The 21,836-nt window shown below is 43.1% G+C and overlaps 1 protein-coding gene across 1 annotated transcript in view; it reads left to right on the plus strand.

The window, feature by feature from the left end:
* Positions 1-4,153: 4,153 nt before the first annotated feature.
* Positions 4,154-21,836, plus strand: part of LOC123993982 (G-protein coupled receptor 4-like) — a 69,810-nt gene continuing 52,127 nt past the window's right edge. Inside the window, exon 1 of the mRNA XM_046296470.1 lies at positions 4,154-4,458. The gene's annotated coding sequence lies outside the window, so the exon portion shown is untranslated. The remainder of the gene's footprint in view (positions 4,459-21,836) is intronic.

The following is a 21,836-nucleotide window of genomic DNA, read 5'->3' on the forward strand; positions in this document are numbered from 1 at the left end:
ATGGGCTCAAAGATTCATTAGCAACAAATATTTATCCATATTAAGCTCTAAACAGTCTCTGATAAACATAAAATATTCCAGGTTTAGGCATGAATCCAAATCTTAAAAACTAACAGAGGAATACAAATATAAGAATGCAAATGTAATGCTACGCCTTTTTGTCTCAATTCACTGCAATTGGCTTGTCCATGTTTCTTTTCAATTATTTTGAAAAAGTGTATTTACAATTACACCTCAAGGTGCCTGTTGATGAATTGATGGATTAACATTGGTAGACCTAAGAATGGCCACAAGGGGGTTATGTCTCCAGTCCAATATCTATAAAGTGTGGTGCCTGTAGGGTATCCAGTAGTAATTCAAGTCAATAGCCAATTTGGAGGAGTCATTGATCAGGTTGTCTCTTGAAACATTCAAGACCAGAATATTTCTGATTTATATCTCTATATAAATGATTTATATCCCTGTATAAATAGAATTAGAATGAAATGAATCCTCTTAAAGCAAAGTACATTTTATATTGGGAATAACTGTTTTGATGTTTACCCCTTAGAGATGGTGATTCAGGACAGAAAATAAGCAGATGGTCCAAAACAGATTCCAAGTAAAACCGCAGCGGGTGGAAGAGTTTGACTCCGGTCTCCCACAGAACATAAAATGACGCTAGACGTTATTTGATTCTTTGACACGTCTAGCCTGTGCTGAGTCTGTTTACCATACTTCTGATCACACTGTTCCCTTAGCCCACCACATGGAGAGAAGCCATCCCCCTTTCTCCTCTCAACAAGGACCATTTAATGGATCACTTTCCAATACACAAGACTGGGAAGGCTGATACTGCATGTCTTTCTCTCTGGTCTTGTGTGTACTATTTATGTTGGCCAGCATGAATCAATCTCCAGCTGGATATGCAGAAGAGATACACTGTGATTCCTTTTCCATTTGTGGCTTGCATGAGAATTGTAGATACGCACTCACTTACTGTAGATGCTCACTCACTTATAGCCCTGACATCCCATCAGACTGGATGAAAGACTAATTGGATCTCACACAATCACAGCGTAAACTCATGTGGACAGATGCAGGGATGTAGGTTCTACAACACACCTTAGTGACCACTGATATGGAAAGTCTACAGTGGGGTCCGGAATTACTGACAGCCTTGATAAAGATGGGCAAAAAAATGACTGTTTGAAAGAAATCATTCAAATACTGAGTAATACCCTCAAAAATATTTGGGATTATATAATTCTATACTAATACAATTGTGCAGAGAAAGAGATTTTGTTTAACCTTTAACCTCTAAATTATTGTTAATCTAACTGCACGGTCCAATTTACAGTAGCTATTACAGTGAAAGAATACCATGCTATTGTTTGAGGAGAGTGCACAATCATGAACTTGAAAATGTATGAATAAACCAATTAGGCACATTTGGGCAGTCTTGATACAACATTTTGAATAGCTATGCAATAGATCATTGGATCAGTCTAAAACTTTGCACATACACTGCTACCATCGAGTGGTCAAAGTCTAAATTGCTCCTGAATAATTAATTATGGCCTTTCTTTTGCATTTCAAAGATGATGGTAAAAAAAAGATCTAATGTGTTATATTCTCCTACATTAATTTCACATTTCCACAACTTCAAAGTGTTTCCTTTAAAATGGTATCAAGAATATGCATATCCTTGCTTCAGCTCCTGAGCTATAGGCAGTTAGAGTTGGGTATGTCATTTTAGGCGACAATTGAAAAAAAGGGGGGGGGGACAGATCCTTAAGAGGTTTTAACAAGTAATATATTGTTTTTCTTAAAAAGGTAGGGGTCAAAATGATTGACACCCCTAAACATTCTTATAAAATAAAGCAGTCAAAAGTTTAGTATTTCGTCCCATATCCCCACGCAATGACTACATCAAGATTGTGACTCTAACTTGTTGGATGCATTTGCAGTTCATTTTGGTTGTATTTCAAATGATTTTGTGCTCAATAGAAATACATGCTAAATAATATAGTGTGTTATTTTGAAGTCATTGTCATTGTAAATAAGAATAGAATGTGTTACTAAACACTTCTACATAAATGTGGATGCTACTGTGATTAGGAATAATCCTGAATGAATCACGAATAATGATGAGTGAGAAGATTACAAGGGTCAATTTGTAAGTCGCTCTGGATAAGAGCGTCTGCTAAATGACTTAAATGTAATGTAAATGTCAAAGATCATACCCCCTAAAGCACGAAGAGACACAAACACAGGCACAGACACATGCATACATACACACGATAACATACACACACGTACGTACTCATGGATTTTGTGTTGTGGATATGTGGTAGTAGAGTAGTGGCCGGAGGGAACACACTTGTGTTGTGAAATCTGTTGCGAAGTACTGTAACATTTTAAAATTGTATAAACTGCTTTAATTTTGCTGGACCCCAAGAAGAGTAGCCGCTGCCTTGGCGTTACTTTTTTAATGATGCTAACGTTTTATTCATCAATCATGACAGTCAGATTATGGTATGAAGTCATGGTCAGTATAGCCTGTTGCATCTCTGTACAAGAGACTACAGCATCATTTCAACATGTGTTTTTTGTTGTTTATGATTACAGATGCTTGAAGGCATCTGGCTGATCTGAATCAAAGCATGGTAATGCAGCATTGTGCTGTCCAACATGTTGTTTACAATTTGAGTGTGTTACTGGAAAACTGTACTCTTTTAACATGCCCAAAAAAAGCCTGGTTTTGGCCTGAGTCAAACCCCAGGCCCGAAACAAAAAGACACAGCTAGGAATGTATGTCCAAAACAAAAATAAATCACTGACACTACAGGGATCCATAAATGCACAGGTGTGCTTTTGAAGTGGAATGTTGATGGGAGGAGCTCATATAGAATATGGAAAATGACATTTATTTTTTTATGGTGGAAAAACTTCCATCGAGCAAACAAGCATCTGATCTGACGTGGAAATCTGCATAGGCTACAATGCATTTCTTCATAGGCTATTGTGGGTAGGTTACTATGACACCAGAACTGCATTTGACAAACGCCTTGCCGTTGTCTGTCTTGTAGATTCTAATTCTCTGGGCCCTGGCTATCTATCTCTGTGTCTCTTTGGAGGTTTGGTTGTATCAGAGGTGTTTGTGCTGTGCATTTGACACATTCCAGTTGCCACAGTAGTGGGTCGACAGGGCAGCGTGGGGTACACACCTCCCGCTCTCTCTCTCTCTCTCTCTCTCTCTCTCTCTCTCTCTCTCTCTCTCTCTCTCTCTCTCTCTCTCTCTCTCTCTCTCTCTCTCTATCTCTTGAGTTCATCTGGTGTGGCACATGATGCATTTCTCTGAAATGGAGCTATGCACCGTAAAATGAGGAAGATGGCTCTTTTAATGGACTCTAATGACTGTTGTTGCTAGGATAGAAGCCTTTTAGTGTGATGTACGGAAAGAGGGGCCGTGATTTCAACATGTTTCGTTTCACATTGGATCCCTCTTTTGATGTTGACCATTACTTTACAATAATTGATGTCTTGTTCATGGCAGCAATTGAATCACTATCTCTCTCTCTCTCCCCGCCACCTCATTACATAAGTCTTGGGATAACAGTTTATTTTAAGTACCCCCCCCCCCTCCTAGTTGAAGTAAACCTGTAAATATTCCAATATTATGGATATGTCAAGAATGTGAAGTACTGTTTTCATTTAAATCTATGCCCTGGGTTCCACCCTGAAACCCTATCTTGGCTGTGATGGTAACAGCTGATGGGTGTCCATGTTTAGTTGTTTTTTTCTCTGTTTATTTGAGGATTTTTTTTCAGGGAACTTAAGAACTGAAACAATCGATGGCAATATATTTTGCCATATCGAGTCTTAAAATCAACCCAAACACTTTATAGTGTTAGAAATAAAAGCTAAAAGGTATTTCCAGCTCTCTAAAAAAAATCACAGTGTAATTTCTCACCACTGCTAGGATGGGAGCCTTTAAGTGGGATGTACAGACAGAGGGGCTATGATTTTAACACGTTTCATGGCAGCAATTGAATCTCTCTCTCGCACACACAATCTCTCTATCTCTCTCAATCTCTCTCTCTCTCTCCTACTCTCTCTCTCTCTCTCTTACACACACACACTCGAACCCACGCTCTCTCATATACGCACGCACTCTTTCTCGCGCTCTTTCTCTCTTCACTCTCCATTCTCGCTGTCAATAACTTTTTGGGGTTTTCCACAGAAGTAAAATAAATGTCATGTCCGATGATAAGCATCTGATGAAAAATATGAAGCATTCTGCCAGATAGAGACTACAGTGTGGCGATTGCAGACGCGTACCTTCAGTGCACTGTCCCAGTGGCGCCATCCACATGAAGTGAGCAAAGGAGAATTCAACACAGCGCTGTACTCAGAGGAGTGAGGATTACACAGTTTACTCAACGAATCAGTTGTACTATGGACAATATCGCGAATGTAAGTGTTTCACCGTGTATTTCATGTAAACTATAAATGCCAATTTAGATTTCAGAAGTGAGCGCGCCTGTTATCACCTGCATGACAAAGGATGAACATGTATTTTAGGCGTATGTTTTGTACCATAACTACTACATTTATCATTGCCTTTTTTTATTAAGCTCTCTGTTTTCTATCTATCTATCTATCTATCTATCTATCTATCTATCTATCTATCTATCTATCTATCTATCTATCTATCTATCTATCTATCTATCTATCTATCTATCTATCTATCTATCTATCTATCTAATCTATTTAGAGTAGACCTATCGAAAGTAACGTACGTAATAGTGTGAATTCCTGATAAGATAACATTTACAATTGTTGATGGGCCTAGTGAAATGTGAAAATGAAATTGCTATATTGGCAGCATTTATAGTAACTTCATTTAATTAAAGGTTCTACTATCTCTACCGCGCCCACTTATTTAACAGTAGCAAAGCAGATAATTGAATTGCTCTCCTGCTCATAAGAAAGACTATTCCAATGAGTATTAATTGAGTCAATTCAATGCACATTGGAGGTATTATTATTTATTATTATATTATAGGGAGTTTTCTGTGAACATTCAGCGCAAAGGAACGCATGTTCCCCCTTTCAGAATTTCCCCCATTGGCTGCATTGATGGTTGTAGTATTTACAGCATAATCTCACCCTTTAAAGACTATCTGTATTGTGTTTAACTAATCCCCATTTCTGAACCAGTAGGAACGATCACCCTTTAACAGTTTGAGCTGCTGACCTTTAAGACTCACACATGACATTGTGGTTTGCTAAAAGCTCTGGAATTATGTACCCTGTCTTTTAGACAGTGTTTTCTTACCAAACCGTTGCAATTAACTGCGACTGCTCACTTCCTTTGCTTTTTGTAAGCCATTTATCAAAACATTCTAGTCCTGTAGAAGGGTATACTCTCCAGTAGTGGTGCGTGTGTAAAATCAGTGGGTAAGCCAAGCCAGAAAAAAAGCCACATTACAACCAATGTGTTGTGATAATTGTGTTGTTTGCTCTAGAACCTGTTAGTCCATAAGCCGTGCAAGTTGCCACCTTGATATACAGGCCTAAGGCAGAGACAATAAAAAGACACAGTGGCATAATAGATTCAACCACACCTTTGTTTCATCACACAACCGGAGAGCAACATCTGTCTGGTGGTGTCCACAAAGCATACAGTTACATGAAGCTTGCTGCAACCTGGTCTCAGAGCATTTTGTATGATTCTGTTCGTAAATCTGTGATAATACATTCAGTATGCTTTGTTTCATTTCATATGGTATGTATTCATTTGTGGATGTCCATCGCCCATTTCACATGATATGTTACGAATGACAATTCAAAATATATGTTACAAATTTGCAAAAACATACTACGGTCGTGGCCAAACATTTTGAGAATGATACAAATATTCATTTTCACTAAGACTCGATATGGCAAAATATATTGCCATCGATTGTTTCAGTTCTTAAGTTCCCTGAACAAAATCCTCAAATAAACAGAGAAAAAAGAACTAAACATGGACACACATCAGCTGTTACCATCACAGCCAAGATAGGGTTTCAGGGTGGAACCCAGGGCATAGATTTAAATGAAAACAGTACTTCACATTCTTGACATTTCATAATATTGGAATATTTACAGGTTGCCTCAGTTTGTATGATGCCAGTTTGCATATACTCCAGAATGTTATGAAGAGTGATCAGATGAATTGCAATTAATTGCAAGTCCCTCTTTGCCATGCAAATGTATTGAATCCCCCAAAAAACATTTCCACTGAATTTCAGCCCTGCCACAAAAGGACCAGCTGACATCATGTCAGTGATTCTCTCGTTAACACAGGAGTGAGTGTTGACGAGGACAAGGCTGGAATTCACTCTGTCATTCTGATTGAGTTCGAATAACAGACTGAAAGCTTCAAAAGGAGGGCGGTGCTTGGAATCATTGTTCTTCCTCTGTCAATCATGGTTAACTGCAAGGAAACACGAGCCATCATCATTGCTTTGCACAAAAAGGGCTTCACAGGGATATTGCTGCCAGTAAGATTGCACCTAAATCAACCATTTATCGGATTATCAAGAATTTCAAGGAGAGCAGTTCAGTTGTCGTGAAGAAGGCTTCAGGGCGCCCAAGAAAGTCCAGCAAGCGCCAGGACCGTCTGCTAAAGTTGATTCAGCTGCAGGATTGGGGCACCACCAGTACAGAGCTTGCCCAGGAATGGCAGCAGGCAGGTGTGAGTGCATCTGCATGCACAGTGAGGCGAAGACTTTTGGAGGATGGCCTGGTGTCAAGAAGGGCAGCAAAGACGCCACTTCTCTCCAGGAAAAACATCAGCGACAGACTAATATTCTGCAAAAGGTACAGGAATTGGACTGCTGAGGACTGGGGTAAAGTCATTTTCTCTGATGAATCCCCTTTCCGATTGTTTGGGGCATCCGGAGAGAAAATTGTCCGGAGATGACAAGGTGAGCGCTACCATCAGTCCTGTGTCATGCCAACAGTAAAGCATCCTGAGACCATTAATGTGTGGGGTTGCTTCTCAGCCAAGGGAGTGGGCTCACTCACAATTTTGCCTAAGAACACAGCCATGAATAAAGCATGGTACCAACACATCCTCCGAGAGCAACTTCTCCCAACCATCCAGGAACAGTTTGGTGATGAACAATGCCTTTTCCAGTATGATGGAGCACCTTGCCATAAGGCAAAAGTGATAACTAATTGGCTCAAGGAATAAAACATCGATAGTTTGGATCCATGGCCAGGAAACTCCCCAGATCTTAATATATATTTTTTGGGGGGTGCGCCAGGACCATTCACAGTTGAACTCACTCAGTTTAGCTGAATGCTAATGGGCTATTATTGTATAATTTTCTTATCAAGAGAGGCCAAATGCTCGCTGGCTTCCCTTGCATTCAATGCTATGGGCAGCAACAAGATCATATTCTTTTTGACCAGACAGCATCAAATAGATACACATAGAGAGACAAAGGGGTGCTGTTTCGCTCATTCGGATGCTTTCTCCAGTGGGATACATTCAGCATCTTGTGAATTGAAGGACAATTTTGAAACACAGAGAGACAAACAATAAATTATTTTATTTTTTCTGTTATCTTGATCAATTTTGTGGGAAAGCCTGGCTTCCCTGGGCATCCATGAATACACGCCACTAATACTTTCCGAAATACATCATATTGTTTAATCGAGTACAGCCTTTCAAACCACAGGGATAGATCAGCGGTTTTGCTCATTTTTAAATGTGTTTCCTTACCTTGAAAGTGGTCTATGGACAACGAATGACTGCAATCCACCATGCAAACAATTAGCAACATGAGCATTGTGGGATTAATGTTGCAGTGACTCCTTGTCCATAGACTGGAAACAAATATATAAATATATAAAAATGCTATCCCTTTAAAGTACAGTACCCTTCTTATACACTCAATGTGTATTGGGTTGCATGCTGGCACCACCGTATCTACTGTAGTGTACTGGACCCACTGAACGGGAGCTATGGAGGGTTTTACTGTCTCATTGACTGCATTTTCATGGCATCATATTAAATCATGTCCACACACAATGGCTGGTGGATGATCTCCTCCAGGTCAACCACTCATGAGGGTTCAGTAGCTAGTCCTCCTGCCTCTGCATGCCAGCTTGCGCGCCTGTCTCTCTGGGGCTGGGTCCTCAGTATCCAGGGTCACTGAAGGGGGAAGCGCTCGCACGTTTAATCTAGCCGAGCTAGCGCCGCGTAATTGCTCACGGTCTCACACAGGGGACGTGTGATAAGCATGGACACTTAAAGCTGCAATATGTAACTTTTTGGGCGACACAACCAATTTCACATAGAAATGTGTTTTATAGATCTGTCATTCTCGTTGAAAGCAAGACTAAGAAGTGGTAGATATTTTTAGGTTTCCCGTTCTTAAGTTTAGTTTTTTGCGTCTTTTACTTTAGGTTTTGTACACCAGATTTTGTACACCAATATTTGTAGTAATGGAAAATATATTTCACAGCGGTTTAGATGGTACAATGATTCTACTCTACACTATACTTGCTTGTTTAGTCACATAAACTGAAATTAGGCAAACTATTAGAATTTTAGCAACCAGGAAATGGCGGAGCAATTTCTGCACAGTGCATCTTTAATAGCCTGACAGGTGAAGTGGTTATAGCCCATTAATGAGCGGTGGAGCCTCAGCCGACCCAACGACAGCTTGGACCACTTTGCAACGTGAGCTTGAGGAAAGGAAAGGGGGATACCTAGTCAGTTCTACAACTGAATGCATTCAACTGAAATGTGTCTTCCGCATTTTACCCAAACCCTCTGAATGAGAGGTGCGGGGGGCTGCCTTAACTGACATCCACGTCATCGGTGCCCTGGGAACAGTGGGTTTAACTGCCTTGCTCAGGGGCAGAAGGACAGATGTTTACCATGTCAGCTCGGGAATCCAATCTAGCAATCTGCAGTATAATTGTTTGAAACCTGAACGATTTACTTTGCTTCAAAGTAGCCTAGTGGAAATCAAACCTATAGAAACTTGGAGGCAATTATTTTATAAAGACTTCCTCATGCCATTAACCAGAATTTCTCTACTCTTCTATTGGTTTTCATATCATCTTTCTTTCATTGTCCAGAGGCACAATCCTAGCCATATTAGCAACCCATCCTAGTTGTTGCTATGAGATTGACTGGTGGTGCTGCAGAGATGGTTGTCCTTCTGGAAGGTTCTCCCATTTCCACAGAGGAACTGTGCTCTGTCAGAGTGGTCATCGGTTTCTTGGTCACCTCACTGACCAAGGCCCATCTTACCCGATTGCTCAGTTTGGGCTGGGGGCAAGCTCTAGAAAGTTTTGGTGGTTCCAAACTTCTTCCATTTAAGAATGATGGCGGCCACTGTGATCATGGTGACCATCAATGCTGCAGACATTTTTTGGTACCCTTCCCCAGATCTGTGCCTCGACACAATCATGTCTCGGGGCTCTACGGACAAGTCCTTCGACATCATGGCTTGGTTTTTGCTTTGACATGCACTGTCAACTGTGGGACCTTATGGCACACTTTGTGGCTACTTTGTGGGACAAACCTTACAGGTGCGTGCCTTTCCAAATCATGTCCAATGAATTGAATTTACCACAGGTGGACTCCAAACAAGTTGTAGAAACTTCTCAGGGATGATCAATGATCGATACACCTGAGATCAATTTCGAGTGTCATTACAAAGGGCCATTAATGTAAATAAGGTATTTCTGTTTTTGTTTTTTTAATGCATTTGCAAAAAATGTAAAAATCCTGTTTTCACTTTGTCATTATGAGGTATTGTGTGTAGATTGATAAGGATTTTTAAAATCAATTTTAGAATAAGGCAGTAGTGTAACAAAATGTGGAAAAAGTCAAGGGGTCTGAATACTTTCTGAATGCACTGTATATTGTTTGTATATGCAGTGGCAGTCAAAAGTTTGGACACACCTACTCAAGGTTTTTCTTTATTTGTACTATTTTCTACATTGTAGAATAATATTGAAGACATCAAAACTATGAAATAACACATGTGAATCATGTAGTAACCAAAAAAGTGTTAAAGAAATCAAAATGTATTTTATATTTGAGATTCTTCAAAGTAGCCACCCTTTGCCTTGATGACAGCTTTGCACACTCATGGCATTCTCTCAACCAGCTTCATGAGGTCACCTGGAATGCATTTTAATTAACAGGTGTGCCTTGTTAAAAGTTTATCTGTGCAATTTCTTTCCTTCTTAATGCATTTGAGTCAATCAGTTGTGTTGTGACAAGGTAGGTGTGCTATACAGAAGATAGCCCTATTTGGTAAAAGACCAAGACCATATTATGGCAAGAACAGCTCAAATAAACAAAGACAGTCCATCATTACTTTAAGACATGAAGGTCAGTCAAGCACTTGTCAGCACTTTCACACAGACATCAAAGAGGGAATACAAGCCTCTGAGTGGTCTGCACTCTGTCTGCACCTGTTACCAGCACTTTGCCTAATCTGCAGGCCTTCGATTACTCAGCGCACTGAAAACGTAAGTGCACGTGGATGAAATATCATATAGGAAGGAATCCTTGGGGTTAGAAGAGGAAGATTTCTTCTTCTGTATTTGGAAAGTGCAGTCATAGCTCCAGTGTACTTTATCCATGAGCGCTGTTGTGATATACAAAATTATTTGTATTTTGAATGTGAGGACCATTGGATTGGCATAGCAAATGGTTGGTTGAGTTTAGGTGAACAAATAATAACTAAATCGAATTTAGAGACCATTTCTGTAGAGTCAAGGGCTATCCTTCCTGTCAGAGGTTGTTTTCATTTAATATTAATTGGCAGGGGGAACGCTGCTTGTAAACTGGAGGATTTCCTGACTTGGAGTGGTGTTTTAAACAACAGATGGGAAAAACACACAGAACAAAACATGCCAACTTGAGTTAGTACTGCCTCAGATTCCTTTACACTTCCCAGAAAACCTTTATGGTGGGCTAGGCCTCTTTCCTCCTTTTAAGCAGTAAAAAATGTGCCCTTTCTCACCCCTATTTTAACACTGTGAGGACAGAGGAAAGCTTGTTGGGGACTTGTTTTCTTGACCGTTAATAAAGTAATGTATGGTTAATTTGGGTACCCGTCCCGCATTTGGAAATAAAAGCTCATTCTGCTTCGGAGCTCTCATGGGGATCACATAGCTTGTTACTAATACATACATACATACACACACACATACAAACTAGGGAGCACCATGCTCATCAACTCACAATGGAACCATAGTCTGTGTATTATGGTCGTGTCTCATTAGGTTTCATTCACAATACTGGTCACCAGCATTATGAGAAAGGACTGTCTTCACACAAACAGTATGAATTAGAGCTTTGATCTGTAATAATTTCGTTTGGTTTGACCTTTTATGACCTCATGGCAAGCTGCGTGTTTCCACCAGAAGAGTACTAATCAAGTAAAATAAACTAAGTTTGACAGAACAGGAAGTCACACAGGAACTGACAAATCCCAGCGGCACCCATACCTCCTCCACCCAGAGACAGACCTCTCTTCATTGAAGTGATCTATTTGCACTCTGGCATTCACCTTGTAGCACTACCGTGTATTTCCTCTGGCAGGGCAGCTGTTTTTTTTTGTTTAGGAAGTGTCAGTGGCATTCTTCCCCTGTGTACTCTGGGTCTGCTGCCACTTCAAGCCTGTCAACCAGCAGGCTGATAACAGTGACTAGTTGGACTTTGGCTCTGGGACTCTGCATAAAACTTCCTGGAGGATTTCAAAGCCTGAATTCAGACTCAGAAATAAAACAGACTGTCATAAAGTGCTGGTGTTTACAAAAATCCCACAGACCTTATTTATCTATGGCAACTTGAATGCCCCAGTGTGTCCCTGGAGGTGACTGATACTTCAGCATCCTACCTCAGAGGGAGAGGGTGATACAGTTGTCTTGTAGGAACCTCGAAAGGGTCGACAGGTCAGTGTGGCCACTGTTCAACACTCATTCATTCATTTCCGGTGCAACAAGCTGATTGGGCCAAATTAAGGCTCAGCCAATAAAACCCTCTGGTGGGAATTTGAGTGGAAAATGTGGCACTTTTTATTGAAGTCATTAATTTCCCCTGCAGGATGCCTGCCCTGGGCATTATAGAGACCCGAAGTTGGCTCTCCAGCCGAGCGTGAAATGAGCAGCCTGCTAGGCCATGATTAAATACCTGCTCTTTGCTTAGGGCCAAGTGAAGGTTGCTGCGGCCGACACCGTACATGGGCTGGTCTCCCCCACATCAGTCACTGGCTGTATAAGTCAGAGGGGTGATGCAGGGAGCTAAGGACACTGTGTGCTGCCATGATTTTCAGTGCAGACGTGGAGGCCGAGGCCGATGGCAGCTGACCTTGCCCTTCATCTCATGGACAGTACAGTATTTCACATCATAATGTCTGTCGAATGGGATGCTAGAGCTAGTATAGGTAGTTGACCTCCACAATGTGTCACTCAATTTAAATTGACAGACTTTGTCATGGTATGAAAGAACAGATTGCCACCAGCCAAATACAGGTCAGCATTCAAATAAAACCAAATGTTATTTGTCACGTGCTTTGTCAACAACAGGTGTAGACTAACAGTGAAATGATTACACTGGCCCTTCTCAACAATGCAGAGAGAAAGAAAATAGAGAAATTATAGAAATGTAATAACATGTAATAATAAATACACAATGAGTAATGATAACTTGGCAATATACATGGGGTACCAGTACTGAGGTGCAGGGGTATGAGGTAATTGAGGTAGATATTGTCATGACTGTCCTGTGAGGATCACAGGTCAGATCAGCATGGCAAGGAATGGAAATGGTTGACAATAACCAGACATTCTCTCACCCACAGAAGAGGCCCAGGAAACTGGGCCAGTTTGATAGTTCACACCCTGTTATAAATTGCAGGAGAAGGGAGCTCTTTCTCCCTCTTCAGTAAAATCCACCAGAAGAATATCTTTGTTTACATTTACATTTAAGTCATTTAGCAGACGCTCTTATCCAGAGCGACTTTTCCCGCTGAAAATATAAGACGTTCAAATGTGGATACTGGAACAATAATTCTAACATAAAAATGTGGGGAATGGTCAGTGGGGAGCTAAATAAAACTAATGTCATGTTGTTTTTTATTTTGTGATGTCATTAAAAAGGTTATGAAGGAAATACTGTAACTTGAAAAGTATTTTCACAACACTAGTTGTGAAGTGTCCACCCTTAACGTTGTATATGAAATATTAAAAATTATGAAAGTATTTTAGTTAAGATATGAATGTTATTTTAGGAGGTATAAGAGAATCTATCTCCTATAAACTGTGCATAGTAAGTAGCTACGCCTCGAGTGCGGTCGACGAGTGTGTCAGACTGACGGAACCGTCCCATTTGGCCAGAGTGCATAACAGGATTGCCCACAGAGAATAACATCGGACCAGGAAAGACGAGGAGTTGCAGCCCAACATCTGAAGTGGTTTAAACGGTGAATCTCAGAGAACAGGAAACGTGAGCTACACGTTTGAAATGGTTGGAACTTTAAATCTCAACACGAGCTGATGAAATAAGTAGGAATGCACAATATATTGGAGAACATATCAAAATCGGCCAATATTAGCTGAAAATGCCAACATCAGTATCGGCCCGATGTTTAGTTTAACGCCGATGTTAAAAACTGATGTCAAAGCTACCATGCATACCTATATAACGTAGGTACATAACGTAATAATGCCACATAAAATGTTGCGCTACACATGCTACACAGCAATCCTAACCTAACCCACAATGTCTGCTGTGTGGATCGAGCAGTCAACAAGTCGGGCAGTCATTTGAAAGAGTAAGACATTTTCAGTGAGACAACTCAAAGGCGAAATCCATTAAAGCCAAGATAATGGAATTCATTGCCCTTGACAATCAACCGTTCTCTTTCGTGGGTGATGTTGGCTTTCTCCGACTGGTCGAGCACTGGTACACACTACCGAGTGCGCTATTTTTCAGATGTTGCCCTACCGATTAATAGCGTCACTGCTATTAGCTTCATGACATACCTACTATGGAACGCCGTTTGGGTCTTTGCGCGTCAAAAAAGATACGGTAGCACTGTCAAAGCTGTACACAAAAAGTCTGCAAACAAGCAAACACCGGCCACGATTGATGTGTTTACAATACCGCATTGGTAATAAAGAATAATTTGTTCGATTACAACTTCTGGGGTAGCTAGCTTTAGCTTGGTACCTAGCTAGCACCAATACAACCAGCCTGAAAACAATGACCAGTAGAAACTGCAGTCATTTTCATTATTCTTAGCAATGATTTAGGAATCATTGTGAGTAAGTGTTATCTAGGTGTCCACTTGTTGTTCACCTATTGAAATTGAACTTCAGTTTATGAAAATAAATAGCTAGCCAGCTACTTAACCCAGTTGCCTAAAGCTAACGTTAGAAGTATCCAGCTAGCTTCATCAGTCTAGTGAGGCTCGACCAGACCGGGTTATGTGTTTTGATTTGATGATTTGACTATTGTACCTAATCCTTATTGTGGCTAGCTTCACATAAATGGGTCTGACCACCATTTATCAAATAAGAACTGTCTTATAAATGAGGGTTATTTTAGATGATGACACCTAGCTATATAGTTAGCTAGCTAACTATAGCTACCGAAACAGATTATGCCATGTTATTTGACATGTCAAATAGTGTTATTTGATGTATATCTTTTTTTGACACGCAAAGACCCAATGGCGTTCCAATAGAAGTCCTGGTTGAGAATGAAACGACTGAACAAATGAACATCGAAACAGCCCAGCAAGTAAGTGAAAGAAATAGATTTTGATGATGTTTTACTGGTAATGGGGACATACACGTGTATGTGTCTGTGTGTGTGTGTGTGTGTGTGTAAAACCTTTATTGAACTAGGCAAGTCAGTTAAAGAACAAATTCTTATTTACAATGACGGCCCGGACAATGCTGGGCCAATTGTGTGCTGCCCTGTGGGACTCCCAATCACGGCCGGATGTGATACAGCCTGGATTCTAACCAGGGACGTTAGTGATGCCTCTTGCACTGAGATGCAGTGCCTTAGACAGCTGTGTCCATGTGTGTGTTAACTATTTAACTATACTAGAATGCTTAAAAGGGCGCTAATATTTTAAATATTGATTATCGATAACGTTTTTTTGGGCAAGGAAAATATCGGATATCAGTATCGGCCAAACATGTAATATCGGTGCATCACTAGAAATAAACTCACCTTCCTTTAGACCAGAACATTGCCAGGTTGTAGCTGTGCATGTAAAGTGGTCTGAATCCTGAACCCTCAATAATCAACATGAGGTGTAGGTGAGAAGCTCACCTCCCAGACAATCACTGGTACGGTGGATTAGCTGTCCTAAGTCAGATACCGAGAAAAGCTCATCTAAGTAAGACTATCCTACTACGCTCATCACCAATGGGAACCGTCGACATGGCTGGCTATCTCACGGCTGGCTATCTTCCAGAGTGAACAACAGTAGAAGAGACGGGCCGGACCATTCCGGACAATCAGAGCTTTACAAGCGTGCCTCTGAAAGGCCAACCCACATCTTTCCTAAGAAGGCCTGGTTCCACCAGAGATAAATGGAAAACAAGGCACTCACACGTAAATACATTCATGATTTCTTATTCCAAATGGGCAGCAGTTCATGTGCAAAGTATATGATTAATGTGAGAATAGTTCTAAAATGTATCCACGATTAGTGTCCCTTTTTCTCTCTATCTTCCCCACCCTTTTTCATTCGTTGTGTACAAGCCGCCATATTTTATCACTCCACTAGGGACCTTTGTCTCATGTAAAGGGTGTATGTGTTATGCAGGTGAATGAGGACCCAAAAGCGACTTGGCGAAAACAGAGTCTTTAATCCAGTAAAGTAAATATACAATCATAAAGCACAATTCCACTCGTAATGACGAGAACAGACTGGAGACTCGATCATGAACTGCCGGTTGCCTCGGGAAGGCACTTGAACGTAGCAGACTCAGACACCTGCTCACCACGCAGCATCTGAGGGAAACACGACACGACAGGGCGATACACAGACACAGCACGGTGAACAATAGACAAGGATCCGACAGGGCAGAAACGGAAAACAAGGGGAGAAATAGGGACTCTAATCAGGGAAAAAGATAGGGAACAGGTGTGGGAAGACTAAATGATTGATTAGGGGAATAGGAACAGCTGGGAGCAGGAACGGAACGATAGAGAGAAGAGAGAGAGGAAGGGAGAGAGAAAAAGGGGAACGAACCTAAAAAGACCAGCAGGGGGAAAACGAACAGAGGGAAAAGCAAAATGACAAGACAATATAAGACAAAACATGACAGTACCCCCCCACTCACCGAGCGCCTCCTGGCGCACTCGAGGAGGAATCCTGGCGGCAACGGAGGAAATCATCAATAAGTGAACGGTCCAGCACGTCCCGAGACGGAACCCAACTCCTCTCCTCAGGACCGTAACCCTCCCAATCCACTAAGTATTGGTGACCCCATCCGCGAGAACGCATGTCCATGATCCTACGTACCTTGTAAATAGGTGCGCTCGACAAGGACGGGAGGGGGGAGGGAAGACGAACGGGGGTGCGAAGAAAGGGCTTGACACAGGAGACATGGAAGACAGGATGGACGCGACGAAGATGTCGCGGAAGAAGCAGTCGCACAGCGACAGGATTGACGACCTGGGAGACACGGAACGGACCAATGAACCGCGGAGTCAACTTACGAGAAGCTGTCGTAAGAGGAAGGTTGCGAGTGGAAAGCCACACTCTCTGGCCGCAACAATACCTTGGACTCTTAATCCTACGTTTATTGGCGGCTCTCACAGTCTGTGCCCTGTAACGGCAAAGTGCAGACCTCACCCTCCTCCAGGTGTGCTCACAACGTTGGACAAACGCTTGAGCGGAGGGAACACTGGACTCGGCAAGCTGGGATGAGAACAGAGGAGGCTGGTAACCCAGACTACTCTGAAACGGAGATAACCCGGTAGCAGACGAAGGAAGCGAGTTGTGAGCGTATTCTGCCCAGGGGAGCTGTTCTGCCCAAGACGCAGGGTTTCTGAAAGAAAGGCTGCGTAGTATGCGACCAATCGTCTAATTGGCCCTCTCTGCTTGACCGTTAGACTGGGGATGAAACCCGGAAGAGAGACTGACGGACGCACCAATCAAACGACAGAACTCCCTCCAAAACTGTGACGTGAATTGCGGGCCTCTGTCTGAAACGGCGTCTAACGGGAGACCATGAATTCTGAACACATTCTCGATGATGATTTGTGCCGTCTCCTTAGCGGAAGGAAGTTTAGCGAGGGGAATGAAATGTGCCGCCTTAGAGAACCTATCGACAACCGTAAGAATCACAGTCTTCCCCGCAGACAAAGGCAGACCGGTAATGAAGTCTAGGGCGATGTGAGACCATGGTCGAGAAGGAATGGGGAGCGGTCTGAGACAACCGGCAGGAGGAGAGTTACCTGACTTAGTCTGCGCGCAGTCCGAACAAGCAGCCACGAAATGGCGCGTGTCACGCTCCTGAGTCGGCCACCAAAAGCGCTGGCGAATAGACGCAAGAGTGCCTCGAACACCGGGATGACCAGCTAACTTGGCAGAGTGAGCCCACTGAAGAACAGCCAGACGAGTGGAAACAGGAACGAAAAGAAGGTTACTAGGACAAGCGCGCGGCGACGCAGTGTGCGTGAGTGCTTGCTTAACCTGTCTTTCAATTCCCCAGACTGTCAACCCGACAACACGCCCATAAGGAAGAATCCCCTCGGGATCAGTCGAAGCCACAGAAGAACTAAAAAGACGGGATAAGGCATCAGGCTTGGTGTTCTTGCTACCCGGACGGTAAGAAATCACAAACTCGAAACGAGCGAAAAACAACGCCCAACGAGCTTGACGAGCATTAAGTCGTTTGGCAGAACGGATGTACTCAAGGTTCTTATGGTCTGTCCAAACGACAAAAGGAACGGTCGCCCCCTCCAACCACTGTCGCCATTCGCCTAGGGCTAAGCGGATGGCGAGCAGTTCGCGGTTACCCACATCATAGTTGCGTTCAGATGGCGACAGGCGATGAGAAAAATAAGCGCAAGGATGAACCTTATCGTCAGACTGGAAGCGCTGGGATAGAATGGCTCCCACGCCTACCTCTGAAGCGCCAACCTCGACAATGAATTGTCTAGTGACGTCAGGAGTAACGAGGATAGGAGCGGACGTAAAACGTTCTTTTAGAAGATCAAAAGCTCCCTGGGCGGAACCGGACCACTTAAAACACGTCTTGACAGAAGTAAGAGCTGTGAGAGGGGCAGCAACTTGACCGAAATTACGAATGAAACGCCGATAGAAATTAGCGAAACCTAGAAAGCGCTGCAACTCGACACGTGACCTTGGAACGGGCCAATCACTGACAGCTTGGACCTTAGCGGAATCCATCTGAATGCCTTCAGCGGAAATAACGGAACCGAGAAAAGTAACGGAGGAGACATGAAAAGAGCACTACTCAGCCTTCACGTAGAGACAATTCTCTAAAAGGCGCTGTAGAACACGTCGAACGTGCTGAACATGAATCTCGAGTGACGGTGAAAAAATCAGGATATCGTCAAGATAGACAAAAACAAAGATGTTCAGCATGTCTCTCAGAACATCATTAACTAATGCCTGAAAAACAGCTGGCGCATTGGCGAGACCAAACGGCAGAACCCGGTACTCAAAATGCCCTAACGGAGTGTTAAACGCCGTTTTCCACTCGTCCCCCTCTCTGATGCGCACGAGATGGTAAGCGTTACGAAGGTCCAACTTAGTAAAGCACCTGGCTCCCTGCAGAATCTCGAAGGCTGATGACATAAGGGGAAGCGGATAACGATTCTTAACCGTTATGTCATTCAGCCCTCGATAATCCACGCAGGGGCGCAGAGTACCGTCCTTTTTCTTAACAAAAAAAACCCCGCCCCGGCCGGAGAGGAAGAAGGCACTATGGTACCGGCGTCAAGAGACACAGACAAATAATCCTCGAGAGCCTTACGTTCGGGAGCCGACAGAGAGTATAGTCTACCCCGAGGAGGAGTGGTCCCCGGAAGGAGATCAATACTACAATCATACGACCGGTGAGGAGGAAGGGAGTTGGCTCGGGACCGACTGAAGACCGTGCGCAGATCATGATATTCCTCCGGCACTCCTGTCAAATCGCCAGGTTCCTCCTGAGAAGTGGGGACAGAAGAAATGGGAGGGATGGCAGACATTAAACACTTCACATGACAAGAAACGTTCCAGGATAGGATAGAATTACTAGACCAATTAATAGAAGGATTATGACATACTAGCCAGGGATGACCCAAAACAACAGGTGTAAAAGGTGAACGAAAAATCAAAAAAGAAATAGTCTCACTGTGGTTACCAGATACTGTGAGGGTTAAAGGTAGTGTCTCAAATCTGATACTGGGAAGATGACTACCATCTAAGGCGAACATGGGCGTAGGCTTGTCTAACTGTCTGAAAGGAATGTCATGAGCCCATGCTTCGTCCATGAAACAACCCTCAGCCCCAGAGTCTATCAAGGCACTGCATGTAGCACCCGAACCGGTCCAGCGTAGATGGACCGACATAGTAGTACAGGATCTAGATGGAGAGACCTGAGTAGTAGCGCTCACCAGTAGCCCTCCGCTTACTGATGAGCTCTGGCTTTTACTGGACATGAATTGACAAAATGTCCATCAAATCCGCAATAGAGGCACAGGCGGTTGGTGATCCTCCGTTCCCTCTCCTTAGTCGAGATGCGAATACCTCCCAGCTGCATGGGCTCAGTCTCTGAGCCAGAGGTGGGAGATGGTTGCGATGCGGAGCAGGGAAACACCGTTGACGCGAGCTCTCTTCCACGAGCCTGGTGACGAAGATCTACCCGTCGTTCTATGCGGATGGCGAGAGCAATCAAAGAGTCCAGACTTGAAGGAACCTCCCGGGAGAGAATCTCATCTTTAACCACTGCGTGGAGTCCCTCCAGAAAACGAGCGAGCAGCGCCGGCTCGTTCCACTCACTAGAGGCAGCAAGAGTGCGAAACTCAATAGAGTAATCCGTTATGGATCGATCACCTTGGCATAAGGAAGCCAGGGCCCTAGAAGCCTCCCTACCAAAAACTGAACGGTCAAAAACCCGAATCATCTCCTCTTTAAAGTTCTGGTAATTGTTAGAGCAATCAGCCCTTGCCTCCCAGATAGCTGTGCCCCACTCTCGAGCCCGGCCAGTAAGGAGTGAAATGACGTAAGCAACCCGAGCTCTCTCTCTAGAGTATGTGTTGGGTTGGAGAGAGAACACAATATCACACTGGGTGAGAAAGGAGCGGCACTCCGTGGGCTGCCCGGAGTAGCAAGGTGGGTTATTAACCCTAGGTTCCGGAGGCTCGGCAGGCCAGGAAGTAACAGGTGGCACGAGACGAAGACTCTGGAACTGTCCAGAGAGGTCGGAAACCTGAGCGGCCAGGTTCTCCACGGCATGGCGAGCAGCAGACAATTCCTGCTCGTGTCTGCCGAGCATGGCTCCTTGGATCTCGACGGCAGTGTTACGAGCGTCTGTAGTCGCTGGGTCCATTCCTTGGTCGGATCCTTCTGTTATGCAGGTGAATGAGGACCCAAAAGCGACTTGGCGAAAACAGAGTCTTTAATCCAGTAAAGTAAATATACAATCATAAAGCACAATTCCACTCGTAATGACGAGAACAGACTGGAGACTCGATCATGAACTGCCGGTTGCCTCGGGAAGGCACTTGAACGTAGCAGACTCAGACACCTGCTCACCACGCAGCATCTGAGGGAAACACGACACGACAGGGCGATACACAGACACAGCACGGTGAACAATAGACAAGGATCCGACAGGGCAGAAACGGAAAACAAGGGGAGAAATAGGGACTCTAATCAGGGAAAAAGATAGGGAACAGGTGTGGGAAGACTAAATGATTGATTAGGGGAATAGGAACAGCTGGGAGCAGGAACGGAACGATAGAGAGAAGAGAGAGAGGAAGGGAGAGAGAAAAAGGGGAACGAACCTAAAAAGACCAGCAGGGGGAAAACGAACAGAGGGAAAAGCAAAATGACAAGACAATATAAGACAAAACATGACAGTATGTTTATTCTGTGTTATTATTTAGTTAGCTAATAAAAGTTAGCTATAATTAAACCAATTTGCGTAGTACTGAATCATGAGTAAGGCTGGGTTTTTTGCAGATGCACGAGGGTACGACTGTTCAGAATGATGATATGATAAGAGGTAATGATTACTACATTGACTGTTTTATGGATGTGATCAGTAAAGACCTTTAGAGTTTAATTTGGGAAATGGTAACTCTTTAAACAACCTCTGCCATGGTGCCCCAAATCCTAATGAGTTAATTGTTACATGATTAATTTAATTGGGTAACAATTAAACGTATTTAGTTGATTCAATTAATAACAATCATCAGATTAGTGAAAGTAATGTCATGACAATATGTACATGAAACTAGGAATAAAGTGACTAGACAACAAGATAGATAAACAGTAGCAGCAGTGTATGTGATGACTAAAAAACGTTAGTGCAAAAAGGTTCAATACAGATACAATGCAGATTTGATTATCTATGTAGCTAACTATTTAGCAGTCTTATGGCTTGGGGGTGAAAGCTGTTCAGGCTCCTGTTGGTTCCAGACTTGGTGCAACAGTACTGTTTGTCGTGCGGTAGCAGAGAGAAGAATCTATGACTTGAGTGGCTGGAGTCTTTGACACTTTTTTAGGGTTTTCCTCTGACACCGCCTGGTATAGAGGTCATGGATGGCAGGGAGC

The sequence above is a fragment of the Oncorhynchus gorbuscha genome, linkage group LG13 (genome assembly GCF_021184085.1).
Source record: "Oncorhynchus gorbuscha isolate QuinsamMale2020 ecotype Even-year linkage group LG13, OgorEven_v1.0, whole genome shotgun sequence".
In the NCBI taxonomy this organism is placed as follows: domain Eukaryota; kingdom Metazoa; phylum Chordata; class Actinopteri; order Salmoniformes; family Salmonidae; genus Oncorhynchus; species Oncorhynchus gorbuscha.